Genomic DNA, 20,017 nt, shown 5'->3' with positions numbered 1-20,017 from the left:
GAAAGGAAATGAAATAAGCTTCAGTAGCAGAGAGATTCCAAAAGGAGCCAAGAGGTCACTCTGGTGGGCACTCTTACGCACAATTTAGACAACCCTCTTTAGTTCTAAAGAATTGGGGTAGCTGGTGGATACCTGAAACTATCAAACTACAACCCAGAACCCATGAATCTCGAAGACAATTGTATAAAAATGTAGCTTATGAGGGGTGACAATGGGATTGGGAAAGCCATAAGGACCACACTCCACTTTGTCTAGTTTATGGATGGATGAGTAGAAAAATAGGGGAAGGAAACAAACAAACAAACATACAAAGCTACCCAGTGTTCTTTTTTACTTCAATTGCTCTTTTTCACTTTAATTATTATTCTTATTATTTTTGTGTGTGTGCTAATGAAGGTGTCAGGGATTGATTTAGGTGATGAATGTACAACTGTGTAATGGTACTGTGAACAATCAAATGTACGATTTGTTTTGTATGACTGCGTGGTATGTGAATATATCTCAATAAAATGAAGATTAAAAAAAAAAAAATCTCCATTCCCAGGACTTTTTTGCTATTTGATGGATCACTAGCTCAGCTCTGAAAAATTTACAAGCCCATTCCTCAGGCATTACCAAAAACATTAACAATATGATGGTAACATTGAAGCTGCCTAAGCCAGTGATTTCAGTTAGGCCAAATAAGAGCCTATTAGGATGTAAAAGTAAGATCTGAAGAATGAGATGAACATAGGGAAATTTGTAAAGGTCTGGCAAGGCCCTGGGGATCTTGGCATCCTCTTGTGTGAGCAGGCTGTGTACAGGCCGAGGTGACTTTGAAGAATTTGCAAGCAGAAAGTGGAAGTAATGGCTGATGGGTTAACTGCCCATTGTTTGAGCTGTGCCTTTTCACACAGATTCTCTTGGCAAACAGTGGAAGACTTACAATTTCAAAGTTTTTAAGGAAAAATTCTGACTAACATTGATTGAACACTAAATTATGCAAATTCAAGTATTACTTCTAGGAAGCCAGGTTAAAAATAAAAGCAAAAATTTATTAGCACATAACCCATGCTGGAATGACTACTAAATCTACAGAATTACTCTAGGAAAATGACTAAACATGAGCAACAACAAGGAAAACAGCAGCAGCAGAAACTAAAGTAATAAACTTTTGGACCATAAGGAGGGATTTGATACCAAAGTTGTTTCAAAATATTATCTAAAAGTCCAATTTTCAACAACAACAGAAATATGAGGCCTGCAAATAAACTGGAAACCATGTCCCCATATGCAAGAAAAAAAAAGCAATCAATAGAAAATATCCCTGTGGGAGCCCAGATGTTGGAATTAATAAGCAAAGACTTAAATCAGCTATATAAATACATTAAAGAAAAAATACTGAAGAAAACTATGTTAAAAGGAATAGATGAAAGTATGAAAACAATGCTCACCAAATAGAGAATAGCAATAGAGATTGAAAATATAAAATAGAATCAAATAGAAATTCTGAAGTGGGAAATTACAATAATTGAAATAAAATATTCCCTAGAGGGGCTTAACAACAGATTTTAGCTGGCAGAAGGATTGTAAATATGATTATTTCCTTCCTTTATTTAAAGGACAAGCACATAAGCCAATAATTACAAAACAGTCTGATGGCTTATAATATATAAAATTATAATTTATATGATAATAACAGCACAAAGGAGGAAGAGGGAAAGAAGCCTATTAGAGCAAAATTTGTATGAACAATTGTCATTAAGATAGTATTAATCTGAAGTAGATTGTTTTAAGTTAAGATGCATATTGTAATTTTCAGAGAAACCACTAAAAATGACTCAAAAATATAGTTTAAAAATAACCTTAACTTTCAAAGTATGATTTAGCAAGTAGTTAGAGATTAAATTTCAAAGAATGTTATGGGTTATGGTTTCACAATTTCAGTTATTTCCTTATTGTGGAATATAACTAACATATATACAGAAAGGTAATAACTTTCAAAGTACAAACAAAGTTATTGCTGTTATGTATATACATTAAATTTCACAGTAAAAAATGTATTAAAAATGACCTTAAATGATACAATATAAAATATGTATTTACCAAAAATGATGGCAATAATGAAGGAATAGAGGAACAAAAATGACATGCCATATTGAAATAAAAAACATGTAAAAAAGATATATAAAATATACTATATGTAATTAAATTTATATAAATTAGCTGCATTTATTGAAAGACAGAGGCTGCCAGACTTAATTTTTTTAAAAAAAATGGTAACTATATGCTATTTACAAGAGACTCTTTAGATTTAAAGACACAGATTGGTTGCAAGTGAAGGATAGCTGGAACTGCTCTACCAGTATCAGATAAAATGGACTTCAAGTCAAAAATATTACTACAGACAAAGAAGTACATTTTATGTTAATAAAAGGATAAATTCAAGAGGACTATATGACAAATATAAAGATATATTAACAGAACCTCAAAAGCTAAGAAAATTGAAGGGAGATACAGATAATTCAATTATAATGGGGCATTTGAAAAAACTCAACTCAACTAGAAAAACTAGACAGAAAACCAATGAAAATACAGAAGGCTTGAAACATACTGTGAACCAACTTGACCTAACAAACACCTACAGGACATGCCACTCAAAAACAGAATACACATTGCATTCAAGCATTCTCAGTTGACCATCCAAAATCCATTCAACGTCTTCATGTTTAGAAGCAAAGCCTTAATTTTATGCACATAAAATTCTCAAGAAAGTTTTACAGAGTGTTAAAATTTTGAATTATAAAAAGTAGAATAACAAGAAAAAATATTCTGTGGTCACAAAATAAATAAATACATACATTGATAATAAAAAATGGAGAAAAGGACCCAAACAAGTGTATAAAATAGTATTGAGTAAAGAGAAAATTAAAACTCATCTACAAGAATATCAGGACAATAAAAATAATACGGATATAGTTCAAAATGTGTGGGAGCAACCAGTACAGTTAAACATGGTAGAATAAAGCTATTTTTAACTCTTCTTGGCTATCTGTAGATATTGAAATTTAAAAAAAATGTAAAATAAATGCAGTGATATCTTCAAGGAAACCTTGAAATATCCACAATAAAAAGTGGAAATAGTGAAGAATATCTATCATTTTAAGTTAAATCAGGGAGGATGAGCAAAGCTGATTCATGCTCTTTTCATGAGAAAATTGGTGATGTCCTGAATAGTGAGTAAATGTTCCTGAAAATATCAATAACTGGTTTTCACAGAAAACTGCAAGATCTATAAGGAAATGAGTAGGCCACAAGGGTGCCAGAGTATTTCCCCACAGTACTTATTTCTAACTCCAGAGGGTTGAATGATGTACCCCAGAAAAATGAAAGAAAGAAAGAAAAAACAAAACATGTTCTCAGTCTTAATCCCAATCCTATTTTGTGAACCCATTTTAAAATAAGATCTTTTGAAGATATTTTTTAATTAAGATGTGGCAAATTGACTCAAGACAGGTCTTAACCAATATGGCTGAGGTCCTTGTAAGCAAAAGAAATTGGACATGGAAGAAAAAAAAACACAGGCAGCAGCCAGAAACCAAAACTCAATGGAACTCAGAAGAGGAAGAAGAGGATATCACCTTGTGATGGGAAGGTCAAGGAATACAAGAAATGGTGGTCAGCCAGAATCTACTGACCACAAGAGGAAACAGATCTTCCAGCCTCTGAAACCATGAAACAAATTCCTATTTTTTAAGCCAATTCATTGTGTGGTATTTGTCATAGCAACCAGGAAATGAAGGCACCAAATAAGGACAAAAGATTCTAGGATTAAATGCTCAGACATGCTATTTTTATTTTCTATGAACCATAATTTTAACCTGGAAAAAGCATTTGGAGATGAGAAAGAGTTAAGGAAAGAATGAGCACAATCATCATTTGCAGATCCTGACCAAAGTCAACCAAACACTAATAAAAAAAATTATCTTAATAGAAAAATCTGTTATTATCTTTCCACTGACTTTCGGGGATTCTAAGAATGCTTTCTCTTGAAATCTGATTCCTAAGCTCTTGGAACATTTTTTTTTTTTCCCTTTGCTTTTAAGGATAATGATATTATAGCTGCAGAATTTTTTTTTCACAAATATTTCTAAATAAACGGAAATACGGGCCATAGAAAAGAATGGGAATTTCAAGAAGAGAATTAAGATATTGAGGCAATTATAGAACTCAAAAGGTAAAACATAAATGGACAGAGTTCTAGACTAAATAAACAAACCATGATTATATAACTCAGGTTTACATAGAAGCAAAAGGTAAAACCAGTCATGAGGAAAATTTTGTATATGAACAACAGGCAATTGCAAAAATATGTAATTGGTATTTCTAAAGAGGAGAATGGTTTAAAAATTGGTTAATTTATATATATATTATAAAGACATTTATTATATACACATATACATACATTTATTTATATACATATAATAAACAAATCACTGCTGTTTTTTAAATTGTTCTTACCTTGGAAAATATACAAAATTATTCCACATTCATTTTGTGGGGCTAATAATATAAAATCATGATACCAAATCCTAACATATATGTAACAAAAAGGAAAAGTAGAAATCAATCCCAGTTGTTAATATAAATGGCAAAACTGAGAATAAAATGCTAAATAATTGAAACTCAAAATTTTGAATTAAAATAATATATTTGCTAATAAAAGATTTTATTTTCTGGATATAAGTTTAATTCAATATTTAGAAGTTGTTTAATGTTATTCACCAAAAACTAAAGATAAAAACATTAACAATTTTAACTGTCTCAATAAATAACCAAAATACTTATGATAAAAATTTACTATTTTTGGTTAAAAATACCTTAGCAATCTAAGAGTAGAAAAAAAAACAAACTTCATAATATTTTCTGCTTTCCAATAACACACAGGGATATGATGTATAATGGAGAAACATCAGAAATATTGCCACTAAAATCTGGGGAGTGAAAAATGGTGCCAATCATCACCATTATTCACATTGTGTTTACAGTCCTTCACAATGCACGTGACTAAAAATTGTAAAATTTTGATACAAGAAAAACATTGTAACTTGTTTAAATTAATCTACATAGGAATTACAAAAACATGAAAAAATAGCAACATGAGGATTTAGCAAAACTAAAATATCAAAATCAATTGCTGTTAGTGCAAATGGACACTTTCATACAATGTTAAGAATAGTAAAAATGCTAAAGTCTTTTACTAAAGTATTCAGATGTTAATTAACAAATTAACATATTTCTGGCTCTATGGGTGAGTCTGTGCAACAATACAAATGTACACAGTTTTTATTTATTTTTTAAAAAAATACATGAATGATTGCTTAAAACAAAACTTTTACATTGTGTTGTGGGGCATATAACATACATTGATATAATACCTATGTGCAGAATGAAGGACTGAGGGTGCTTAATTGAAACTAGACACTTGTAAGTTTTACACATTTACTTGAAATAGAAAAAATATTAAATTTTAGTGGACTATGAAAATTTAAAGATGAATTTTTCAACATCTGGAGCAAGCACTAAAATATCATGCATTAAATTAACTTTAAAAAAAACTGTAAGTAAATGAAAATGGAATTTTGAAGATTATTTACTTAATTCCAGAGAAGTTAGGTGTCTTAGCTTGCTAGGTCTGCTATGAAAAATACCAAACTCTGGTGAGCTTAAACAACATGGGTTTGTTGGCTCACGGTTTTGGAGGCTAGAAATCTAAAATCAAGATCTTGACAGGCCACAATTTCTCCCAGAGTCTGTGGCATTCTACTGCTGGCTTGTCACAATACAATCCTTGGGATTCCTTGGCTTGCATGTGCATCCCATGGCAATCTTATGGCTTTCTCTGACTTGTGGCTTCTCTTTTATATCCATATTCCTTTGCCTGTATGAATTACCATCATATGGACTAGGCTCACCCTGATTGAATTTGGCCTCATCTAAATAGGATTGTCAAAGATCCTAATCACAAATGAGTCCACATCTTAACTAATAATAATATCTTTAAAGATCGTATTTACAAATGAATTCACTCCCATGGGTCTGCAGTTTAGGATGTGAACTTGTCTTTTTTGAGGGGAACATTATTCTATCCCCAAAACTTAGGAAATGGGGAATAGAGGAACAAAAAACAGAGGGAAGAAAAAGAAAACAAAAACTTAATTGATACACTTACACCTAAAGTAACTGTGATGATAATTCTAATTATGCAACATTTCATTTGAGGCTACATAAGAATTGCCACAGAATGTATTTCTAACCTTAAAATCAGTACATGCATACTTAAAGAGTTCTCATCATATTTGAGGGCATCTATATCCTCTCAAATATTTGAGAGTATCTATCATAGAACCCTGCTGCTCAACTTTTCTACTCAGACTCCAACACATTCCAAATTTCATCTTGTTTTAAGAAATTTTTACTATTTTGCTCTAGCTGGAATAGAAGGCACTTCCCTGCTCTGTTTCTGCATATAAATGCTATAAAATTAATATCATGAATACTTTATTATAATTGATTTTCTTTTTATTTATTTATTCCTCTGTTAGTTTCTTAACTGTTTTATTTATTGCTCCCTCCCACTTTTAACATGGCAAGTAGACTGAGGCAGATATCCAGATGTCTATTGAATTGAATTATAATTACATAATATTAATTATTTTTAAATAAAAAATTTAACTATTAAGATAAATAAAATCTTCACACATGCTTTTCGGTTTATTTCCTTCCCAGCAAATAAGCCTAGGAAAATGTTATTACAGTCAAATTTCTAGTAAACATTGGATATGAGCAAAATAGATTAGATTGTATTCAATTTTAACATTATTAAGCAAAATAGTCAATTAAACCACTTAATATTTAAAACGATACTATGTGTCAAATACAGGAGCTAGAAAGTTAAATAAAACATTATTTTCCAGTATCAGGAAATATATGTAGAATGTCTCAAATTCTCTTTAATGTTGCAGACTTTTCCAAAGCTGGAAAATTTTTAAAGGAAGAAGTGTAACTTATATGCTACAACTTCTTAATGTCCTTTTTCTAGAAATGATGGCCATTACCTTCTTTTGGAACTTTTTTATACCTCTCTTGATTTCAACGTGAAGTTTAAAAATGTTACATTTCTGATAAAATCTATTGATTCTACATTCAATTATCTTTTAAAGAAGATCTATAAAACTCATGAATAATATAACCATTCATGAAGACTCAGTATATTACTTCATGTATGCCTTCTGGGAAAACTATAGAAAACTATAAATAGTGCATGTATTTTCATTAGTTTAAATTAAAGAAGTATTCTCTATTCTGGAAATACTTAATTTCATTGGTATTTTGATGTACTATTTTTCTATCTTTGGTCTTACAGAATAACTGCCTGTGGAATATTAATTTCCCCTTGTACAAATTACCACATAGTGGCTTAAAACAGCACAAAGTTGCCATTTTATCATTCTGGAGGTAAGAAGTCAGGCATGTGTCTTATGGGTTAAAATAAAGTTGCCAGCAGACTTGCATTCCTTCTGGAGACTCCAGAGGAAAATCTATTTCCTTGCATTTTCCAGCTTCTAGAATCCATCTGCATTCCTTGATTCATGTCCTCTTCCTCAATCTTCAAACTGCATCAATCCAACCACACTCTTGTCATCAAATCTCTCTGGTTCTGACCCACATGCCTTCCTATTATAAGGACCCTATGATTATATCAAGTCCACCTGGATAATCCAGGAAAATCTTCCCATCTAAAGATCTTTAATTAATCATATCTGTAATGATCTTTTGCCATCTAAAGTAATATATTCACAGGTTTCATGGATTAGGACATGGATATTTTTGTGGAATCATTATTCTGTCTACCACGTATGGTTGCCATAATTACCTGCTAACTCATAGTCGAATATTTAAATTCGTGTTTAATGACTTAAGTTGAGAAGGGATGTATGAACTCTAGAAGAAGAAAAAGGCTATATCTTCTCTGGGCTTTTGGCATTTCTATTCTGAATATATGCCTCTTTTGTAACAAGTATTTCTTCTGATTATTTCTTGATTGCAACCTATTATATAAAAGATACAGATGTTCTAATAATCAGTCAATTACTTCTTTCATTTAATGCTGATCTCATTATTCAAATCCTAACTATAATAAGGCTTTTTGATTGCATATCATTTGGTAGTGCATCTTTTTATACTTTTGGTTTCTACATAGCCTAAAGGCACAATCATGTCTTAGATATTTCAAAAATTCTATATAATTGTGGATTTTATTCACTTTTTATTAACACATTGAGCTGAGCATATTAACAAATAATCTTATGCCCATGTTCATGTGCCCTTTACTTTTAGAGGGAGTTGTCTTAATATTCTAATTCACTACCTAACTAACCAATTACTACAATTGAAATTTGATGATTTATCTTTGATTATTTTTTAATTATAATTTAATTAAAGTGAAACAAGTTTTGCAAGCTCTCATTTTGTCCTTCTAAAATACTCTCAGTCATGTTTCCGTTTAAATTGTTAAATTTGTTAAATAGACAAGCAAATAATCACTCCGGTTATTGAAAATATCTCATCTGAGCCACCATAATGCACTTGTTTGGATTTATTTTCTCTTCCTTAAAAATGCTGTACTTTACTTCCAAATCAACCCTGGAACAACATAGATAGTGGTAAAGTACATTAAAACTCAAGTTCAGTTTTATAGATTCAGTTCAGCAACACTAGGGTCTCATATGAAAAAACATGGTGATATTTAATATTCAGCATTTAGTGCTTAGTACTATTTAATTTTATTTCACTTTTTGGTAATAGGCAATAAGTCAATAGAATCCATTCCTTTGCACACATTCATAAAACATAGACATATTCATATATGATAATTCCAACAATTAATACATATGCCTTCTGGTCACCCAAGATGGATGTATAAGATGCCCTGAAGTGCTGTTACCTCATAGAAACTTTAAACCACTAACTGGCAAAAACTGGCAAAGCCATCCTACTCAGAACTCCAGAAAACAGTTGAAGGACTGTAGTAACTAGGTGAGTGCTAATTCAAGAAAACACAGCTTTAGCTAATGGTAGGAGAAGCTAATGGTGCCCCTGCTGGCTTTTCCCATCAGCCCCTCCCTGACATGATGTGGCACCAGCCTGCACTCCGATTATTGGTGTCTTGTCCTACACTGGAGGGAGCGTAGTAACACACAAGCACATACTGTGGTGCCTGTGCATCTGAGACAGTCTACTGGGTGGCAGTCTGAAAAGCTGAACTAGGAAGCATATCTCTGGATCACCCTGTCAGAACTTGCCCTGAAGGCAGATGTAGCTTGCAGACAGCTAAAACAGTATAAGCAACAATTACCTCAAAATGGCCTGAGGAAAAGAATGACCTTCTTTAAGAAGTAAAATGCAGAACAGAGGAGGAAAAGAAAAACTACTCTAAAGGGAACAGAGGTGGGCATTAAAATTCCTGCAAATGGAGGAATTTCAGAGGTCATCAGCCAGCACAAGGCCAAGACAAAACACAGTCTCAGAAGAGACTGAGTGGACAGTGAACTTCACTTTCCCCTCAGGCTGATCGTCTTGATAGGAGGGCTCAACTCTGAAAGACAGGACCAGCCAATGTAGAGTCAGTTTGCAGAAACTGTGGAAGGCACTTGTTTTGCTTTGTTTGTTTGTTGTTGTTGTTAGCTCTTGTAACTCAAAAACAATTCTGCCATTTCACAATCTGGATAAAAATTTAAGGAAGAGAGAACTCAGGGATTAAATCTCAGAGTTAATATTTTAAATGTTAAAATTTGTAGTGCACAAGAAAAGATTACAAGGCCAACAAAGAAACAAGAAATAATGGCCCATCCAAAGGAAAAGGATAAAAATCCAGAAAATATTAATGAAGAAGATTGTGGGCATACTTGACAAAGCCTTTTTTTTTAAAAATGAACTTCAATGTGCTCAAGGAAATGAAGGAAAATATGGAGAAAGAACTATAGAATATCAGGGTAACAATGAATGAACAATATGAGAATCTCAATAAAGAGATAGAAATTTTAAAAAGGAACCAAATATAAACATTGAAACATTGAAGTTGAGGACTACGATAATGGAAATAAAAATTACCAGGAGGCTTTTTCAACAGATTAGAGCTGCAGAAGAAAGAATCAGTGAATCCAAAGACAAGACAATTGAATTGAGTCAGGCTGAGGAACAGAAAGAATAAAAGAATGAAAGAAAGTAAACAGAACCTAAGAGACCTGTGAGACACCCTCAAGCACACCAATGTATGCATTATGGGAGTCCCAGAAGGAGAAGAAAGAGAGAGGAAAAAGGAACAGAAAGAATAGTCGAAGAAATAATGGCAGAAAACTTCCTAAATCTAACAAAAGGCATAAATATGCACATTCAAGAAGACCAATGGAACCCAAATAGGATAAACCTGAATAGAATGATGATCAGACACATAATAATCAATCTGTTAACCAGGAGAGTGTTCTGCAAGCTGCAAGAAGAAAGCAACATGTTATGTACAAGGGAGTCCCAATAAGATTAAGTGCCAATTTCACATCAGAAACCATGGAGGCAAGAAGGCAGTGGGATGAAATATTTAAAGTGCTGAAGGAAACAAGTGCCAACCAGAAACTTTGTATGTGGTGTGACTGTCTCTCTCTGATTTCTGGCTTCTCCCTGTGTCTTTCTCCTGACTGACTGCTTCCTAATTTCCTCCATTTTAAAGCCTAGAGTAATACAGATTCAGACCCACCCTGATTTAATTTGACCACACCTTAAGTAATAACTCCTTCACAGTTTACAAATGGGTTCACACCCTCAGGAATGTAGATTAAGATTAAGAACCTTTTATTGGGGTATGTGATTTGATCTACCAAACAGAGCATGGTGGTAGGGTTCCAACAAGGAGAATCCCACAAGAAAGAATTACAAAATGTTTAAGTGAAATCTAGAGATTTCTTATGGTATAGTCTTGAAAATTCCAAAACATGCTGCATTCTAGCCAAGAAGTCACATGTGTGCCAGTTCATATTCAAGAAGAAAGCAATTAGACTTCATAAAGCTCACATTGCAGAAGAACATGTGAGTTGAGAAATAGTGTTTTGCATCTTTGAAAACATAATTTGCGACAGATAGTATATTAGAAGTTGACAAGTGTGAAAGTGAAAAATCAATCAGGGAAGGTGGAAAGGAAAAATCTCAACTCTTTGGAATTTTACACAGCAGAGTGAGGGGAGATCTCACTTTAAAGGTTAAATATTAGTGCTGAACTCAAAGCAAATTAATGCTCAGCAAATAGTCCATGTGCAACCCAGCATTGCCTAGGCCACTTGTATCCCAGTGCTGAGTTGAAGTCACATTTGTCACTCCTACTCTGAGGCAATTATGTTTAGGTATGCATTGTCTACTGAAGAGCCACAGATTAAGATGTTAGCATCAATGTGGCTGTCATGAAATAAGTGAGAGTAGAAAAAAAAGAAAGCAATAATATCAGTTATATTTGGTGTTTTTAAAATCTAGTCTTGTAAGCATTAAATGAACATATATTCTTACTCTGAGTAAGCTTTGTTTTGAACAGAAGAAGGATTTATTCTAGCTTTCTTTATATTTAAATTGTACCATAATGGTTGTTTTTATCCATTATATACTGAGAATGAGAATGGAAACAGCAAGACCATGTAAGGGACTATTGCAATAATTTGGAAAATAGATAGTGGCATGGACAAGTGTGCTATCAGGAGAAGTGATGAGAAATGATAATATTGCCACATATTTTGAAAGAAGAGCCATCACAATTTCCTGATAGAGTATGGGGTGAGAAATAAAGAGGGAGCAAGAATTAATCCATTTGGGGGCCAAAACAACAGTAAGAATAGTGTTGCCAATTTTTGCAGATTTCAGAGATTTGGACCATTGGACAGCAAAATTTTTCTGGGCGTAGGTAAAGGAGTTGTCATGAGATAAAGAGATAAAAACAAAAACCTGAGAGACACAGAAAGAGATACATTAGCTAGGTATAAATCCCTAAGGCTAGGGATGATATCTGTCTGATGAACACTTAATATCATTTTGGTTATTACATTAATGGAAATATAGTGTTAGGTAAGTGATCCTATATTTAATTTAAAAAAACCTCCTTCAATAACTAAAAATATTGTGTTATTAATTGCATTTAAAAAGTGAATTAATTCTATGCACCAGTTTCCCAGATTTTTTCTACATTTCCACACTAGATAGCCTCTCAGTGGACATTAATACATAGAAAGTGTTGTCCCATAGGAAATCAGTTTAAATTTTGATTAATTTTCCTGACAAATTTTTAAAATGCAATTAACATTGACTTCAATTAACCCACTCCTGTTTTATTACACATAAGTATAATTATTTAGAGGACAAAAAGAAATCAAATCATATTTGCAGATTGATTGCAAGTAAATTTGGTCATCAATTAAGATGAAATGGAAGGCAAGCAGCATGTTAGCTGTTTAGGCACACTCAAAACAAAAGTAGATTACTAAAGAATTTAGGAATTTGGGGGAAACATTCATAAAGGAATGAAATTTAAAGTGGATGCAGATTTGTTTAATCTGATAATACCCATGGTGGCTTGTGGTTGGTTGGTTGCTTAAGGGTTAACTTTCTACTTTAAGTAGATCTGTGCAATGAGGAAGAAAGAGTCTGGTAAAAAAAAAAAAAAAGGTTGACAAGCCTCCTCTCTGTTTTATATACTATTTGCCCTCCAGTATGTCTGCCCTAGTAAACACTGAACACCAGAAATATGTAGTTTTAATATTTTTATTTACTTTTAAATTAAAAGTTGAAATTTTAATTTACATTAAATGGACATTCAATTCACTCCTAATTTGATCAATAATAAATAAAAAGGATACCAATGGAAGTATTTACAATAATGTAGAAGAATTCCACTCTGACAGCCTAGCCAACATTGGATATTGTGATTTTTAAAAGATTTGTCCTTCTTACCATTTAAAAAAGTTATTCACTTTTTTGCTTTTTATTTGTTTTATTTCTGTTATTTGTTTTTAATGAAATTTTATTGAGATATATTCAAATACCATACAGTCATCCAAAATGTACAATCAATTATTCACAGTATCATCACATAGTTGTGCATTCATTGCAATCAATTTCTTGAATATTTAATTACTCCAAAAAATAAGAATAAGAAAAAAAATAAAAGTAAAAAAGAACACTGAAAACATCTCATACTCACTTTTACCCCTTATTAATCATTTACTTTCTGTCCCCCTTTTTTCTACTCATTTGTCCATACAATGAATAAAGGGAGTGTGAGCCACAAGGTTTTCACAATCACACGGTCACATCATATAAACTACATAGTTATATGATCCTCTTCAAGAATCAAGGATACTGGATTGTGGTTCAACAGTTTCAGGTATTTCCATCTAGGTATTCTAATAAATTAAAAACTAAAAAAGGGATATCTATATAATGCACAAGAATAACCTCCAGAATGACCTCTCAACTCCATTTGAGATTTTTCAGCCACTGAAACTTTGTTTTGTTTCATTTCTCTTCCCCCTTTTGGACAGGAAGGTTTTCTCAATCCCACAATGCTGGGTCCAGGCTAATCCCCAGGAGCCATGACCCACATTGCCAGGGAGATTTACAACCCTGGGAGTCATGTCCTATACTGGGGGGAGGGCATTGACTTTACCAGCTGCGTGACAGAGAGGCAGGCCACATCTGAGCAACAAAAAGAGGTTCTCTGGGGGGTGACTCTTAGGCATTATTACAAGTAGACTTAGTGTCTCCTTTGCGGTAAGAAGCTTCATGAGGGTGAGCCCCAAGATCAAGGACTTGGCCTACCACAATGGTAGTCACCAATGCTTGTGAGAATATCAGGAATTCCCCAGGTGGGGAAGTTTAATGTTTCCACATTTTCCCCCAGGCCCTCAAGGGGGCTTTGCAAATACTTTTTATTCTCTGCCCAAATTACTCTGGGATGTATCTGGGCTTCATGCTAACATGTACAAGCCAACCAGATCTTTCCCCCTATTCAAGGTTCCATGTAATAATGGTGTTTGAATAAACTTGGATACAAGTTAAATTATATAGCATGCTACAGAAAGCATCAATTTTTCCCCAAATAAACATCTCTTCCTTTGGTCTCACACAGAAGTTGAGGTTTCAAAACACAGTCAACATCATTCTTTACCCTTTACTCTGGATTTCCTTAGTTCTCATCAAGTCCATTTTGTTCATATCTCTAATTGAAATCTGATCTCCTTTTCAGCTTCCTTAACATTTGCTGTTTGGGGTAATGCTGACATTCATAGTTGCCAAACTCTGGCTCTGAGTCTCAGTTATCACACAGATACCTGAAGTAACATGGACCAACCAGCTCAGCATCTCAGAATTTAGAAATAACCATTACAACTCATGAATAGATGTGACTGCTGTAAGAGCTTACAATCTAGGGACCTTTAATATAAGCCTTCTCCTGATAACCTATGCTCTCAGATTCAGTTCTCAGAGTTTGCATATTATAGTTAGTCCATATTAGTGAAGCATTATAATGCTTGTCTTTTCGATTCTGGCTTATTTTACTTGACATACTGTTTGCAAGGTCCATTAGCCTAGATGCATACCTCAAGACTTCATTTCTTCTTGCCACCACTTGGTATTCCACCAGATGTATACACCACAGTATACCATTCTATTTATCATTCAATGTAAACTTAGGGCAACTCCATCCATTGCAAATCGTGAACATGGCTTCCATAGATAGCAGCGTGCAATGTCCCAATAACAGAGTTGCAGGGCCTTATGGAAACCCCTGTGTTAGATTCCTGTGGAACCACCACACTGCCCTCCAGCTGGGCTGTGCCATTCTACTTCCCTACCAACAGGGAATAGAAACATCCTTCTCTCCACATTTTCTCCAGCACTTGTATCCCTCTGTTTATTTTTTAAGTTTTATTCAAACACCATACAATTCACCCTAAGTAAACAATCAATGATTCCCAGTATAGTCACAGAATTATGCATTTACCACCACAATATATATGAAGACATTTCCACCTCTTCCCCAAATGAAGAGGAAAAGGGGGAAAAATGAAGAATAAAAATACAAAAGATAGAAGAAAAATAAAATACAATGAAGAGGTCAGACACACCACCACCACCAAAAATTCCATATCACTCATTTCCCCCTCTTACAGATATTTAGTTTTGGTATATCCCCTTTGCTACAATTAATGGAAACATCTTACAATGTTACCATTGACTATAAACTCTAGTTTGCATTGATTGTTTTCTTCCCCTATTCCATCCAATTTTCAACATCTTGCAATGTTGGCATTTACTTTTCTCCCTCATTTAAAAATATTCTTATATATTTACATTTAATCACCATCATTGATGACTCTAAGTTTCATTAAGTTATATAATCCCAGTCTTTATCTTCTATCTTTCTGTCTGGTGTCATACCTTCCATTAGCCTTCCTCTTTCAACCATACTGACACTCATCTTTGTTAAGAGTACTTACAATATTGTGCTACCATCACACACTCTTATGGTATCCATTCCATTTATGGATTCATACAATCAATCCTGTTGAACTTTCTGTACTCCTTTAGCATCAAATGCCTGATCTCTAACCTCCATCTCCTGATAACCTGTGTTCTTAACTCTCAAATTTCACTCATCAATGTTAGTCCATATTAGTTTGACCATACAGTATCCATCCTTTTGTTTCTGAAAATAATTTCTCTCAACATAATGTCTACTGTCTACCATTTTGTCTTTGTCTGAGGGTCTTCATTTATACACTCTTCTCCAAACCCTATCTCCTGGCTTTTCCTATCTGCCTGTAGTGCTCCCTTTAATATTTCTTGTAGAGCAGGTATCTTGTTCACAAACACTCTTAGTGCCTGTTTGTCTGAAAATATTTTAAACTCACCCTCATTTTTGAAGGTCAGTTTTGCTGGATATAGAATTCTTGGTTGGCTGTTTTTTCTCTTTCAGTATCTTAAATATATCATAACATTGCCTGCTTGCCTCCTTGGTTTCTACTGAGAAATCTGCACATAGTTGTATTGAGCTTCCTCTGTATGTGATGGATCACTTTTCTCTTGCTGCTTTCAGAATTCTCTCTCTTTGATGTTTGATAATCTAATTATTAAGTGTCTTGGCATAGATCTATTCAGATCTATTCTGTTTGGGGTATGCTACAATTCTTGGATAAGTAATTTTGTCTTTCATAACAGATGGGACATTTTCAGTGATTATTTCCTCTGTTATTCTTTCTGCCCCCTTTCCCTTCTCTTCTCCTTCTCAGACACCATGTACACATATATTCATACACTTCATGTTGTCATTCAGTTCCCTGAGACCCTTCTCAAATTTTTCCATTCTTTTCCCTATCTCTTCTTTTATGTGTAACATTTCAGTTGGCCTATTCTCCATTTCATGAATCCTTTCTTCTGCCTCTTCAAATCTGCTGTTATATGTCACTGATGTGTTTTTCATCTCTTCTATTTTGCCCTTCATTTCCATAAGTGCTGCCAATTGTTTTTTCAAACTTTCAAGTCCTTCCTTGTATTTGCCCAATGCCTTCTTTATATCCTTCTCTTTTGCCATATCTTCTCTCAACTCATTGATTTGATTTTTTAATTGATTTAGGAGATTTGTTTGGTTAATAATTAGCTGTTTCAAGTCCTGTATCTCAGTTGAAATTGAAGTTTGTTCCTTTGGCTTGGCCATATCTTCATTTTTCTGAATGTGACTCACAATTTTTTGTTGTCTAGGTATCTGGTTTTCTTGACTCCACATTCAGATTTTCCCAGACCTGATGGGCCCATGTCTCAGGAGAAGGCTGTATTTAGAATCAGGTTTCCCTAAGGGTGAGATCCAGCAGGTTATCAGACTTTACTGTGGTGCTTCCAGACTCTATGCTTTTCCTATCCTGTCCAGCAGGTGGCACTTGTCTGCCCACAGCTCTCCACTTTTGTAAGGAGGTGTGGCCCCTTTAATTCTCAGTGGACCCTGTCCTGGACAGGGGCTGAGTTTGCCAGAAGCCAAGCTTAAGCTCTTTTATGCCGCCCCTCCAGGCTCTTGGGTCTGAGTTCTCTGATGGACGGCCACAACTTGAGCTGGGCTCCACCCACCCCCACCCCCATTTTCTTAGGGAAGATAAGCCCTTTAGGGAATTGTGTCCTACACTTGAGTGTTTCCTTTGACTTTCTGGCTATCTTACCTCCACCCTTGCCTGGGTTAGTGCTGACAATTAAAAATGCCTGAGACTTTCTCTAATGAGCCACTTGGAATAGGACAATAAAAGGGAAAAGAGAGAAAATCCCTTTTCAGAGCCACTACCCAGCCTCCCAGTTATGCTGGTTGACCAGTGTTGGTACCTGGTTCTCTGTATCCCTTTCCTTGGGACACAGCCATTTTCCAGTATTATGAGGTCAGTCATCTCCAAAAGCCTCTCTTTTTAGTCACTTATTATTTTTTCCATCAGTCCCACCTTCCCTCTGCCAGGAGTGACCTCAGGGTACTTTCCTGCTTGCTCCAGGTTTATCTGTACTTGTAGCTTGTATTCAGTAGTCCAAATTTGTTATTTAAAACCACTCTTGGAGCTTGATTGAGTTGTTGTCCCTTGCCCCAGGTAGCCTGCTTCTTTGTCCCACAGTGAACTTTTCCAAATCAGTCTGCCATGCTGGTTGGGGAAGGGCACCAATGCCACAGTTTGGGGAGCTTCACTTACAGTTCTATGCTGCAATCTCAGTCATTCCACCCATTCTAGGCTAGTGTATATTATGTGTCCAGTCACGGATTTCCCCCAACAGTTGCTCCAGGCTACTTACTAGTTGTTCCTGGATATTTACTAGTTGCTCTAGAGGACTAACTTAGTTCCACACTTCTCTATGCCACCATTTTGCCCCACCTCCTCTCTTTATTTACTTTTTTAATGACTTTCCTCTGAGTTGAGAATCATTACATGAATATGCTGATAATTTCAAACTGCATGTTGATTTGTAAATTTTAGCTTTGTGCACCATTTTAATTTAAGCTGAATTTCAATGGAATTCTGTGGCTATAGATATTACCATGCATAGGTAATGGAGGTAAAAGGAGAAATATCTTGTCTGAAAAAAAGAAAGAAGGCCAATGTGAAAGGAGCAAAGGGTGAGATGAGAGCTAAAGATGGAAAGATAGAGGGGCCATTTAACAATGCAATTCTTTACGCTAAGATAAAAGAGAAACTATTGAAGAATATTAAACATAGATGAAAATAATTAGAGTTTCATGTGCAAAGATTATTCTGGATTACTATGTTCATAATAGGTTAGAGTGAATGAGCAACTATATGAGCAGTTCAATATCTGTTGCAGTGTTCTAGGGGAAAAAAGCTGGTCTTTATTTGTGTGAATGTGGGAATGAAGAGAAGTGACTGGATATAAAGGGTGCTTTGGATTAACACCCAGCATATGGTGATCTATTGTAAAATATGTGTGAAGGAGGGGAAGTGTTTCTACATTTTTGGCTTTTGCAACTTAATGTGTGATGGTGACTTTTCAAGTATAGGAAGCATTGAAAAAAAGATTGTTTTGGGGGGTATTTTAGGGTTGGAGACAGAAATAAGGAGTAAAATTTAAAAATTAATAATTGTATAATTCTTGAAATTTTCTCTAACCCTAAAAAATGTGCTATTTGAGGGTAAGGTGTCATGGAACTATTTTACTATTTTCCAGTTATTTCATATAGTTTGTCATATTTCCAAGCTTTAAACATCTTCTGTATTCATCTTATTTTCTACTTTATTTAGATGTGTGATTTTGCCTTTAACTACATTCATGATTTTATAGTGTTAGGGTTCCCATTCAAAGTGAGAAATTCTCATCCTGACCAAATATATTCCTATATAGAATTAGATTCAGAAGTGTGAAAATTCAGAGTCCCATCTAACTGAGAATCAGTCCCATTAACAGCTTCAAGTATGCTTAGATTCAGGATCTGAAATATAACTAAGAGATTCATAGTAAGATGCTAAAGCAAACAAACAAACAAAAACACTGGTTACCTTCTCCAACACCCATCTTATGAGATCCATAGTTAAAAAGCACCAAGACATGGAAAACTGTAAAATCATCTTGGTTGATAGGGGAACTGTTTAACTGGTGTGTATGGAGGGTTTTTGTCATAAAGGAGGAAACTTACAGATATGACTGTTGGGAATAAACCAAGAAGTGAACTGTTGGATTTTTTCCTTTGCATTTCCCCCTGTGTGATTATACTGAAACAAACAGTGCCTGCACACACAGTGTGAGCAAATCAGTGGTCCAAGTGACAACAACAAAAAAAGAGAGCAAAAAATGTACTAATAAAGACACTAACTTCATGTAATTGTCTTCCTATGCTTTTCTTTACCAGTCCCAGGGGTTAGTGAATTACAATTTAAGGAAGCGCTTCTACTGTTGCTTTCTCTGTTGAAGTGCAGAGGATGAATCCTGGATCAGAGGAGTTTATGTGTGGGTTGAAAAAGGGTGACTAGATTTATTTTAGTACAAGGGGTCTCTACACACGAGCTCATAACCATATCATTTCTCTGAGCAACTCTTACTGGTCTGCATGCATTGCTTAAAGCATGACTCATCCTCACAGGGGAAAAAAAATAAGCTGAAAAGACAAACTAATAAGACATATTAGGAGCACAATATTAAAAAATATATAATAATATACCATATTATGGTTAGTATTGCAATAAAAATAATAGAAAGATGAACCCAGAATATAAAGTTAGCATTAGTATAAAACAAGTAACATATGAAGGCACTAATCATGAAAATAAATTGCAGCCACAAAAGAAAAACAAACAGTATATTAGTTACAGATAATGTAATAATTGAAATAAAGAGCACACTAGGTAAGATAAAAACAAGAATGAATATATATATATATCTATATATCTATATATATCTATATCTATAT

Source organism: Choloepus didactylus, chromosome 12 (assembly GCF_015220235.1).
Source record: "Choloepus didactylus isolate mChoDid1 chromosome 12, mChoDid1.pri, whole genome shotgun sequence".
Taxonomy (NCBI): domain Eukaryota; kingdom Metazoa; phylum Chordata; class Mammalia; order Pilosa; family Megalonychidae; genus Choloepus; species Choloepus didactylus.
The sequence above is the reverse complement of the archived record's forward strand: the minus strand, read 5'-3'. Positions refer to the sequence as shown.